The sequence below is a fragment of the Poeciliopsis prolifica genome, unplaced genomic scaffold (genome assembly GCF_027474105.1).
Source record: "Poeciliopsis prolifica strain line A6 unplaced genomic scaffold, Auburn_PproV2 SCAFFOLD004, whole genome shotgun sequence".
In the NCBI taxonomy this organism is placed as follows: domain Eukaryota; kingdom Metazoa; phylum Chordata; class Actinopteri; order Cyprinodontiformes; family Poeciliidae; genus Poeciliopsis; species Poeciliopsis prolifica.
Genome location: NW_026562379.1, coordinates 1,141,825 through 1,150,814, shown reverse-complemented (window position 1 = coordinate 1,150,814; position 8,990 = coordinate 1,141,825). Strand labels below are relative to the sequence as shown.

The following is an 8,990-nucleotide window of genomic DNA, read 5'->3' as shown; positions in this document are numbered from 1 at the left end:
CGTGAAATGGTGACAGTTTCAGCAGATATGTAAAAGGATATTTTTTATTAAAGTCACATACTGCAGCTTTCATGTGAACTCCTGTTTCATCATAAGGTTTCCAGCTCATCATCTGGCAGACAGTCTGATGCTGATCTCCCCATTTCATCAGAAAAATTATAATTAATAATTAGTATTAATAATTAGTATTAATAATTATTATTAAACTTAGAATAACTTCTATTCTAAATTGTCATTCTAAGTTGTCATTATTTATTCCACCTGAGAAAGTTCCAAACAGATGAGAAGGCGTCACCTTCTCATGTGTTTTGTTTTGTTTTTAGGATACTTTAAGAAATTAAAAATTACTACAATCTTTAGATCTATGGAACTTTGAAGGAGGCATTGCTTGTGCATCTCGAAGATTCTGCCACGTTTCAGGAAGAGGAAGCATCTTTTATGGCTTATGGTCAATAGACACAGAGGGTATTAAATAATTTTCTCTCTAAGTATTGATACACGTCCCCCTAGAACACACCCTCAGCAATCTCATGGATAAAAGGATGTGGATCTTGTCCTGATCCAGCCATCGCACCTAGATATCAACTAACCAACCAGGACAGAAGAACTTACCAAACAGACAGAAGAAATGGAAACCGGTCAGTCTCTAAGAGCACCAAGTGCTAACTCTGCTGCTCCATCTTACTTTGGATGGTCCATTTTTAACACTGTGTGCTGCTGTGTGCCTTTTGGGGTTGCTGCTCTTATTTATTCTAACAAGGTAGGAAATCTTTCTCTGGAATGACTTTTTAATTTGATCAGACTTTTTTGCTTTCAAATGCAAAACAAACACAAAAACTATTCCGAACAGCATAACTAACGTATGTTGCATCACACCATAATATGCAAAGTGAAATTTGCAATATTGGATTATTTTTATTACACCACAAAGTAAAGTCATTTCATGGTTCATTCTGTGCCTCTGCCACATGACTAGTATATGTTATTGTAGTTAGACATTATATTACTGTTTACAATTTGCAGATTAAATGTCCTTCAGTGCTAAATCAATGTATTCATTAATTTTTTTCAAATGACACTAATTGTAGCAATTGTTTCATAAAGGTAACAGAAGCCATTGCTGCTGGAGACACAGTCACTGCTGCTAAAGTATCCAGAACAGCCAAGATCTTGAACATATTCTCAACTGTCTTTACACTAATCATCACTATCACTGTGATAACTACAAATCTTATCTTCTTAAGTTGATCAAGAACTGATGAACTGAACCCGAAGCTTCCTTCTCTTCTTGACAACCACAGCAAAATGGAATACATTTATGAGATCAAAGATTCAAATGTCTGTATGTTCTCATTTGAATCATTCACATGCTTTTTTCTGTTATTTACAAAGCATTAAAACAAACAAAAAAAAACATATATATACTATCCAAAAAGCAGAGAAAAATATTGAAATAAAGCTAGAATTCAGATAAAATGCATTTTACAACAATGAGAAAATGCATGAAAAAACATTAAAAGACCATGAAAATAAAAATCATCCTGGTTTGATTAAACATATATTTTACCATCAAGATACAGATTCAGTTTAGAGTTCATATACACCACATGTGTCAAACTCAAGGCCCGGGGGCCAAATCCGGCCCGCCGTAGCGTTTTATGTGGCCCTCCACAGTCTAGACTAAACACTAAGAGTGATTAAATATTATATTATCAAACATATCAATACAGTTTTTATCTGTTTACTGCAATATATATCAATCAATCCCTCCAGTTTCTTGAGAATTTAGTTGATGTATGATTATAGTCCATGATTTATACAGCGAGTAAATAAACAGTCGCATTTATTATTAGTTCCTGAAGGGACTGAAAAGATCTTCAATAATATGTCATTTTAAGAATTCATTGACATATTAGTTTGTGAACAGCTTTTATCAACACATTCTGGCACAACCGGCCCTTTAAGAGCCTTCATAATCTTGATTTGGCCCAAAACAAAAATGAGTTTGACACACCTGATATACACCTATGGGAATGGGTGTTTTGAGCTTTTTAGAACCCATCCAAACTTTCTCTTTGAAAAAAAGAATAAAGCACACATAGTTAATATTTTTATAAAAATCAAGTTTCTGTTTTTATTTTCGTATTGGGACGGCTATTTGTGTCCAAATTTGATCCATCTCACACAAATATTTGGACTCAGATTCAATTAAACTGGTTGGTTTAACTGAATATCAGTGGCACTGTCCACAGTGAAACCTTAACCTTAAAACCTGAAGCTATTAATTTGTCAAGAAAAGCTCTTAATTCCAAGATTTTTAATTTTTTCATTTCTAATACAAAAGGTTAAATATTTTTTCCCCTTCACTTGCATCAAACAAAACACATATCAGGTTAAAGCATATGACCTATTGACATAGGGTCACTTGCAGGTCTGAGAGTATTGTCCATTTTGGAGTTAAATGTTCCTGAACAAATAAATAAAAGGTTAAGTTAATCTATCCACCATGACTGGAAGTATGTTTGGAGAAGTTAAAGTAATGATTTAATTATTATTGCTTTTGAACCAAAAGAGTGAAATAATAAACAATCCTTCATCACTTCAAACTAATCTGTGCCAAGCTGGACATATTTGGCTACTTCTAATAGAACAATAACCTCAATAGAAGGTCAATAGAAATCAGCTTTGGAAAAGAGAGGCTATGAAGAAAATATGAACAATGTTCTAGGTAACTAAATAATTTAAATAACAGCAACAGCCCTGTTGATAGCAACAAAAACTGCCTGGTTTCTCTGAAAAGTGGTGAAAGAAATTCACATTAGAGATGTACTTTGTATATTTGAGCTGATATTGATAACTTGAGTTTGTGTAAATTAGAAAAAAAAATATCAGAATAAAAGATACACTTATTTTTCATTTAAATGATCAGTACCCTGCATTACTAGCCTTGTGTTGTCCACTCCAAACAACACAATACATGCTGATAATAAGAATGTGGACATTTCTGACAGGAATTAAATCTTTACTCTAATTGGCTGATAAAACCAATTAGTAAACAGTTATTTTATTATGTTTGTTCCAACTTAATTAAAAAAAAATACATATTGATTTTTGTTATGTAAATAAGTTGTCCTAGTTTTATGATACAAATGGAAACAGTACAACCCTGGTAAAGTGTAATTTCGGTTGATCAAACAAGTAATAAAATGCAATCCAATCCTAATCCCACTTTATTTATGAAACACATTTACAAACAGCAGAGTTGAACCAAAGTGCTGTAGAATATGGCCATTAATAAGAAGGAACACAAATGTAGAACACACAGAGCAGAAAACTCCAGAACAAAAGCTGGGAGATTGAAAAAGCTACAACGGGTAGAAGTCCAAGAAAAAAAAAAAGTCAATGGCAAGTAAATAAATGAAATTAAGTTTAACACAGGACATATTGATCCTGTGGAATTGGCCGAGGTTTAAACAATGTGATTAGCTGAAGATAAGTGAAATACCTGTGAGAAACTGTTTTTGCCTTTCAGAAATATATTCATGTTAGTATGAGACATTTGGCTGTGATTTTACATTCAGCCAAATGAAGTGTAACAATCATTATCCTTAGACTGTATATATTCTGAAGCTTGTTGGGTTTACAAAATTAGCAAAAACCTTAAAAACTTTTAAACATTTAGACATCAGTAAAAACCCACATTTGGACACTTTCATCTGAATTATTTGTGAGTACAGTTTTATTCACAGTACAAAAATTCTGTACTGCACCACAGGCCCCAAGCCCAAAAGCCTGGTGGTTCTTTACCAGGACCCTGCACTTATAGAAAGTGGACTGACCCACATTTATTCCTGTCTTGCTAAAAAAGAATAAAAAAGAAAAATAATAAAACAAAAAATAAATAAAATCAACAATCATTAACCTGCAAACAAACTCTGTAAATAATTTTTTAAAAATAGAAATTTAAGAATAAACTAACAAAATTGAAATGGATAAAGAAATAAAGAATAAATAAATAGCTCCAACACACAGCAACGGTACGCATGGAAAAGGTGTAATGCCCTCGCCACGCCACTCGTCGGTGCTAGGTTCTTTGAAACTCAGTGCGCATGTGTTTTGAAAAAAAAGTTCTATTTGAAAGCGTTTCTGATGGGGAAACGCCAGCATTGTCAGTAGTTTCTTCTTCTGTGTATTGTCGCAGCGATGTTATGCACCATACTAAGCCTGAGCTGCGAATTCCCTCACAGTAAAGGTCCATTTATTTCGTTTACAAGACGACTGACGGGTACGTTTTAGAACCATTGCACTCTGGAACCCGTTTTCAGACTGTGCCAGAGACAACATTCGGTGGTTTCATGTAAACTACAAACACAACAAAACTCGTCCTCTTCCAAAACCCTCAGGCCCTGTTTGTCGTGTCAACAGGGCCTGAGAATCCCTAACAGTGATTAAATAGTTCTGTTTTATTCATTTCTTCTTTTCATCATGCTATCAGAGGACGGTTATTGCCACCAGGAAGTAAAAATGGGTGTTTTGTTGGTCTTTTACTACTTCTTTCTAGACCCAAAAAAGTTTTAAAAGAAGGAACAATGGCCCTCCGAAAGCAGTAGTAGTTTTACTATTTCCCGATTGAAGTTGAAACTGATAGCCATAAACATTTTTTATGTTTTGTGATTGCGAGGCCCTGTGGAGCTACGGAACCAAAAAAAATATGTGTAGATTTGTTTCTGCTGTTGGGAAAATGAAGAAGTTTGGATATTATCGTGCTTCACTTTTGACCATCTTTAGTAGCAAAAACCAGCTTCCTTAACTACATACGAAAGTGAAACTAATTTGATCAAATATAACGACTTGCCTCTGCTAAGGAAATGAGAAAAATGTTAAATTCAACCAGAGACACTCCATGAACATTCAAGCCACATTTTGATGCCTAATTTCATTTCTGTTTATTTTTGGGAAATGTCATGATTTGCGGTTGTTGAGATTCGGGCCCAAAAGCAGAATCGAAGCTCAACGCTCCATGTCTTCAGGTGAGAAGACATGGAGCGTTTGAGGATTTAATGAGGATCTTTAATGAGAGTACAAAGTCCAGAAAGCACAGATGAACAATGACACTGAAACTCAAACACTGTATATAATAACACAACGTAAGACAGTTAAAACAAGGATCCGACCAGGAAACGCAGACAAAGGTGGGATTAAATATACAAGAGGTAATCAGGGAACACGAGACAGAGCTGGGAGCAATCAGGACAGACAAGACGACACAGAGACTAACTACATTAGTTTCCACTAATCCTCAGTTTTTAAGTCTGGAGCTGAAGGCAAAAGGAGGCCAGACAGGGCACCGGTGTTTATTCTGGACTTCAGGAACAAAAAGAGAAAATATAAACCCAAAAATAAAAATCAATGATGCATTACTTTCAAAAAACAAAAATGTGCTTTGTAATTTAGGGAAAATGGCAATAAATGTTACATATCATAAAATAATCAAAATATAATGGATGTTTTACAATTCCATATAAAAAAAATATACAATAGATGTTAAATGACCAAAGTTACATTGACTTGTAATGATATTTAACAATAACCTACATTGAATATGCAAAACAGTCTGATTTGGCCTAATTTTAAAAAATGACTTTTTTTGCCAGTGTTTGCATGTCTGGTTAAAAGGTTGGACTGCATCCTAATGACTATTACATTTTCCTAAAGTTCTGACTGAAATAGACCAATAGGGAAGAGAAGGCAGGGAATCAACTGGTGTTCGCTTGCAGACGATCAAGTTCACATAGCAAAGACTAGTGACAGACAATTGAAATGCAGAAAAAACAGCATTTCAATTGTGTAAAAAATAGTTTTTGTTCAAACACCGTATTCATATGAAGCTTCGATAAATTGGTTTTAAATCCAACAGTCCAGAACAGACCACAGCTACAATCGGAAACTGTTTATCCAGTTTGTGGTTTCAGCAGATGGTGCAACAAGATCTGATTGTGAACCAGCAAGAACTGCAGCACCCAACAGAAACCAAAATACAAATTCTCTACTTCCTTAAAATTCAGAGGGTACCGCTCTGTATGGAGTGAGTGAGTTTTATATAGCACCTTTCACAATTTCAAATCTCAAACTGCTTCAAAGACAAAACAAAGCATACAATAAAACATCGGGTTGATTTGTTAAAGGCTTTTTTGCAGCAAAAATGTCTCTACCTGCTTTTTGAAAGACACACAGTAGGGGTTGTTTAAGTAGGGCCATAAGGGTGAAGACTAAAATTTTAAAATTAACTCTGGAATTTACTGGGATCCATGGAAAAGAAGTCAACATTGGAATCATATCCAATCTTCTCCTGCTAAAAGTCTTGCTGCAGCATTTTGCAAAGTCTGAAGGTGATCCAAAGCTGATTAAAAAAGTTCATGCAAAAATTAAGTGATAAAACGATTGACAATCATCTCAGGTTCTGCTTTTGACACAAACACTCATTAATGTCGAGAGACTCAAATGACATCGAACTTGCATAAAGGACACTCAAATTTCAGAAATTTGATTTATCAGAAAAGCCTAAAAAGTTGACATGTCAGATCACTTTCCATCACCACTCACCAGCAAATATCCTTTGATCACCAGATCAACCATCACAACAACATGCTAAAAGTTCAGAAAATAGACTTCGGCTCATCAGCCATTCCGCAGTTTGTCACATGGACGATAAGATGATAATCGCATGTTGCTGTGACAGTGCCCAGAAAATGTATTCAGTTTTTCGACAAACATGTTCAGCAGCCTGTGGGAGTTCAATTCACACCTCTGCCCATCAGAGGTACTGAGCGTCATTGCAGTAACCACAGCAAAGAGGGTTTAAGTAGGGCAATATGTGAGTAACACAGACAGGTGTATTTAGTCTCAGTAAGGACAGTTATTTATGGTTTGGTTTTGTTTTTGAGTGTTTCATTCTGACTACATGTTGAGGCATGAACGTCTTATCAACTTGAAGAAAGTTGATAAGAAAAAAGAAAATGCAAATTGTAACATAAAAAGGTGAACATTTAGCTATTTCTTTACTGCGCAGGATAAAAATATAGTCTATGGGACATTTTTCAGAAACTAGAAGGTGGAGTGGTTGAACTGGTATGTTTTTCTAGCAGAGATGTTTTGAAGACGATGCTTAAAAGATGTGCAAAATATTGATGATTGGTACTGGGCAATAAAATAAACAGCAAGGTTAAGTAATGTTGATACTGACTAAAACTTTTTAAATCGACATTAATCATTTAGGAACTCTAAATGGTGCAAATTACTTTCCAGAAGGCATTGAAGTTGTCAGGGGGTGTTTCTATTTTAGAGCTCCATCTTAAGCTTTCCTCCAGATCTGCGACCATGTGGGTTTTTTTTTTTTTTCCCATATCACATAACCAAAGAAAGTTCCTGTTGTTTTTTAACCACTCCCATAAAGGATAAAAGGTCTGTCACTTCAGCACCACCTCCTCACATGACAGATTTAAGATATAAGCCAAAATACCATACCTGCAGAAGCCACTGAAAGGCTAAGCAAACATGCCAGAATCTCAGAGCAGTGATGCCCCAACCTACCGTGGTTGGTCCATTTTCAACATTTTATGCTGCTGTTGGCCTCTTGGAGCTTTTGCACTGTATTACTCTTGCAAGGTAGGTCGTCTTTCAACAGCATCAAAATGAATGTTCCTCAAACCTTTATCCTTTTTTTTTACCTCTACCTTTAAGACAATTATTTACATCTTATGTATAACCTTTTAAACTATATGTTTCTCTGATGACAAAATATTTGCTCCATTATAGTCATAAGTCATACAGTTTTTATGAATGGCTATGTATTAATGACTTTGTATCTAAATGTGACACGACTGGTGCAAACAGAAAAGATTTCAACATAGTTTTTATCTTCTCTTCATTGATGCAACTATCCATAAATACCCATTACAATATGTAAGTGACTGCAATGACTGTTGATTCTAAGGTAAAAACTGCAAATGAAGCTGGAGACACCGTTGCAGCTCGGGACGCATCAAAAACAGCAATGACCCTGAATATCATCTCCCTCATCTGTGGACTTATTCTCATCCCCATCATCATCTATTACCAGCTCCAAAAACAGAAGAATCACTGACTTGTCACTGCAGATATCTTCCTCTCCTCCACCAGCAGTTGAAAGCAACAGAAGTAAATGGCCGATCTTCTCTACATCAGTCAAACTGAATGCTGTCAAAATTATTCTTTGGTACATTGTTTCTCCCTCGATTGTTAAATCATTTCAAGTTTGTTAACACAGACATGGCTTAACTTTGTTCGGTGCTTGTTGCAAATAAAGAAAACCTGAAAAGGCATTGAGTTGTGCAGCTTTTGTTTTTAGCAAAAGTTAGCTGAAATAAAATTGGGATACATAAATAAATATGAACAGTTCCTCCAAAATACTTTTTCCTTCCTGAAAATGTGTTAATTTTATTTTGTGTTCAAACTTACATTTTTCAAATAAAAATGTAAGTAATTGTAATATGAGACAGGGAAAGTTTGAGTGAACAAATAAATGAGTTTTTAAAAAAAGTCTAAATAAACTTGATAAATTGTGAATAAATTGTGAAGCTGATTTTCATCCTGAACACATGCCCCTGTTTTTTTTTTTTTTTTTTTTTTTAAAGCCACTAGAACAAATAACTTGAATGGTAATTGTTTGACAAAACAAAATAAGTCAAAATACCTTAACGTAGCAGCACAACTTGACCAAATTCAAAAAAATTTGTGTGGAGCAATGTCTTAATTTCCAGGATTAATTTCCAAAACATTAACAAGACTATCATTTTAATAGAACACCAAAGGAGACTCAGCTGAAGTGGAGGATGTGTCAAAAACAGCCAAGAAATTAAACTAAACCTCTCACGCTTCTTACTTTCTTTACTTATAAAACAGGCAACAGCAGAATTACAATAGAATAAATTAGTGGAGTTCCCTCTATTTAT

General features: G+C 34.7%; 1 long non-coding RNA gene across 1 annotated transcript; it reads left to right on the top strand.

The window, feature by feature from the left end:
- Window positions 1–7,497: 7,497 nt before the first annotated feature.
- LOC129359232 (uncharacterized) lies at window positions 7,498–8,360 on the top strand. The gene is made up of 2 exons (XR_008605880.1): window positions 7,498–7,665; window positions 7,994–8,360. It is a non-coding gene; the product is annotated as an uncharacterized LOC129359232 (long non-coding RNA).
- The last annotated feature ends 630 nt before the right edge of the window (window positions 8,361–8,990 follow it).